Source organism: Arachis duranensis, chromosome 2 (genome assembly GCF_000817695.3).
Source record: "Arachis duranensis cultivar V14167 chromosome 2, aradu.V14167.gnm2.J7QH, whole genome shotgun sequence".
In the NCBI taxonomy this organism is placed as follows: domain Eukaryota; kingdom Viridiplantae; phylum Streptophyta; class Magnoliopsida; order Fabales; family Fabaceae; genus Arachis; species Arachis duranensis.
Window position 1 is genome coordinate 7080330 of NC_029773.3, and position 3965 is coordinate 7084294.

Genomic DNA, 3965 nt, shown 5'->3' on the forward strand with positions numbered 1-3965 from the left:
TTAGTCTTGTTCTTGTGGGTAGAAATGTATGTGCCTTAAGAGTGTAACGCGTTTGCATTGGCAACATGCACTCACCCCCCACCCATGTGCCGGATCTATTTAATGGATATTGCAAAGGGACAACCCTCTATATTTGCACATATCTAGCTACATAGTTACATCATAATATATATCAATTAATGGCTATAGAGTGAAGGAGCCTGCTATTCCATTTCCAAGCTAAGTGTTTTGTTTTTCATCATATGAGATGAGAACATGTTATTTCTTTTCCCTTGTGTCCTTCCCCCATATCTATCTTCTCTTCAAATTAGGCAATGTGTGATTCATTCCAGGTAGACAGCTTTTGCCGCAATTATAGCCAACATTTTTTTGCTCTATTCACCCATCCCACTTTTGGTATCATTTATCTACATTGGTAATCGCCTAATTCACTACCCTAACTCCACCATAATAATAGACATAATTATGCTGTCTCGTGAGTTACTTTGCATTAATCACCCATCTAGGCCTACCCTATATCATTCACATAAAATCATTGTGCTATCATGTTGTGTTGGCCAAAATATCATGTCTTCCCTAGTCTTTTATTTCTCCAGTATATCATGTTGTGTTGCCTACCAAAACCTAGCTACTTAGGTCGGAGTTCCAATATTATTGATATTTATATATAATAAAGTGGAGTCCATGATGACTACAATTATAGTAGTTATACAATTTTAGTAATATTTAAAAAAATTATTGTTATAATTAAATTCATAATGTGATAATCTATTTAATTTTTATTTTTTGTAATATAATAATTTCTCACTGCATATTTTGTTAACGCTAGTAATTATAATTAGCACCGTTAAATATTGAGAATATATATAAAGAAATATTTATTATGTAAACCATAGTTAGGATTGAGCTAGTAGTGAAAAGCTTAAGTATTATGCATAATTTCTCAAGTGTAACATTATAAAAAAAAATTAAAAATGCCTTATTTCTTTTATTATAAAATTGCAGCAGTTGCCAAAGATGTGAAAAGATTATAATAAACTCAAGTGTCTTAAATTGCAATAAATATTGAACGTTTTTTAGTCCAAAAATTTTTTTTCAAAATTGAATAAGAATAATAAAAAATCATAAAATTAGTATTAAATAAATTAAATCAGAACAAAATTTTGTTTTTGCAACAATACTACTTGCTCAATTTCTTTAAAAACTTAAGTCATATATCCATGTTGATAATGTTAAGAAAATAAAAAAACAGCTAAAATTTATTTTATTAGTATTTATTAATTCTAATAATAATAAATTATAAAATAAAATAAATTTTAATTATTTTTCATTAATTTTTTTGTTATTAAATATTTCCGGATACATGCTATTATGATGAGATATGATAGTTAAATATACAGATAAAAGTGAGAATTACTACATATATCCAATAATCTAACATACTGGTACAGTGAAAATTAAAATAAAAGTTTAGATGTTAGATGGAGTGGAGGCACACTAAAATCTATGGATAAAAGCGAATGTAGGCATGGATAAGAAATTTGGATGTTGATAGATCATTTATAACCAATCATGGATGAATTCTTGTGGTTTTGAGGATTTTTTTATTATAAAAAATTTTATTTACATTATTAAAAATTGATGTCCATTTAGATCGATGTTTATTAGTTCTAAAAAAACTAAATGATTAAATTGAAAGTGAGGATTACAATCTCATCAAATAATAATAATAATAATAATAATAATAATAATAATAATAATAATAATGGAGGTTAAAATAAAACAACAAATTTTATTTGGTTACCAAAATATTATTAAAATTAAAAAATAAGAAAAAGAAAACTAGTTAAAAATAATTTCCGCCTTTATTGACTCTTTAAAAGGAAAGTAAACTTTCGTGTGTTTGCATGCAACAAGAATTGAAGACATCATGTGTACTCATATACTCCTAATAAGTATTGAAGAAAAATCTGGAGAGGCCATGACCTCTATTATTGGCAACACTATGATCGTCATTGATCATCAATATGCGCAAAAAATTTAAAAAATAAGAAAAGAAACGAAAACATAATATTAAGAATAAAACTCTACATCCAAACAAAATAGTTAACAAAATCTAATTAAATTATTATAACTTTTAAAATCCTCCTCCTTCTCCTCCTCCTCCTTTTTTAATGTTGCATTTTCTTCTTTTTCTTTTTCTTTTTCGTTATCATTATCACCAATAATACCAATATTTTGTTAACATCTTTATTAATTCTAATTTTTACTGATACCATCATTAAATAATTTTGGTTCATTTTTTAATTTATTTGGATTTATTTGTGTGTTAATTGAGGTTCACTTGATACTGTTGATAAGTATTAACCAAATTTTTTATTTTTTAAGTAATTTTTTAACTATTTATTCTAATATGAATCGAATTCGATTAATTTGTGAATTGAGTTAAGTTCACTTGATACTACTTTTAAGTATTCACCAAATGTGTCATTCCTTAAGAAATTCGGTTCATCTTTTATTTTAATTGAGTTCATTTGCATGCAGAAATAAATTGAAATGTGTTTTTTTTGCTGATTGAATGTTTATCATTTTTTGTTTAAATTTGAACTGAATTCGCTTCATTTGTGAATTGAGTTAGGTTCACTTGTACTACTGTTAAGTATTCACCAAATCTGAACTAAATTCGGTTTATTTTTGGATTCAAATGAACCTCAATTAAAAGGAGGAAAAGAAAAACGCAGCAACAACAACAACAATAAAAGAATGACGATTGAGAGAAAACACGCGAAGAAGAAGAAGGCGAAGAAGAAGAATGAAGAACGCGAAGAAAAAGAAGAAGAAGGAAAACGAATGTGAAAGCAATGAAGGAGAAAAGCGAAGAATAAGAAAGAAGAATGCGAAGACGAAGACGAAGTCAAAGACAAAGACAAAAAAGTGTTATTAAAATGCGCATATATACATATGGTACGAGGAAAGTAATTTTTGTTGAATTTGAGTTTATTTAATTAGATTTAGATATAAAAATGTTTGGATGTGTAGTTGATTGTATTATTATATCCTAAACCAAATTTCATATTGGTGACCAAGGCTCATTCTTGAAATGGAAGACCATCTATAATAGCTATACTTCTTCGACTAATTAATTTTACATTTCAATTTTTGTGTATACTTAGAACAGAATCATGTTAAGATGTGTTTGAAATAAAATATTTTTAAAATTGATTTGATTTGATTTAAAATGAATTATTGAACTGTAAATTAATTATTATATTTAAAATAAATTATAAATTAATATAATTATATTTATATTAGACATAATGAAGTGATTTGACTTTAGTTATAATGTAAATTTATGGAATTTACAAATCAATTAATTTTTTATTTTTTATCCATTTCAAACTAAAAATCTAATTTTAAAAATAAATGAATTCTAATTCTATTGTGTTTCAAACACTTTTTAATGCTATTTTAAGTAAAAATTCTCTGCTTAATCACAATCATTCATAATGAAATGTAAATTATTACTAAATATTAAATTACGCGCACAAATTAAAGTTATCAAGGACAAGGAATGCAACCAACGGCACTTTAATTTTAATTAACTAGCCAGTGACAATTATTCGTATTTAATTTGAATGACGACTGCTTATGCATATTTGGCAATACAATGCAATTTCTGTAGAATAATAGACTAAAAAAAGAAACTATCTTATAGAAATTAAATTAGTTAGATATTTATATTAGATATATACAAGTTCGAAACTTAAAGGGTTGCTTTTGATATAGGAATTCAAAAGTTGAAAAGTTCAAAAGGAACCATATACGTTAAAATAAGTCTCAATTATATGATGGACTTAATTATCCCAAAACGTGTGTTCAACTCTTGGCTTGGGAAATTTCCCGTTGAGTGTGACTAACGGTGCATCATTATTTGTTTAATTTTAGTTCTTTTTTAAAACAAAATA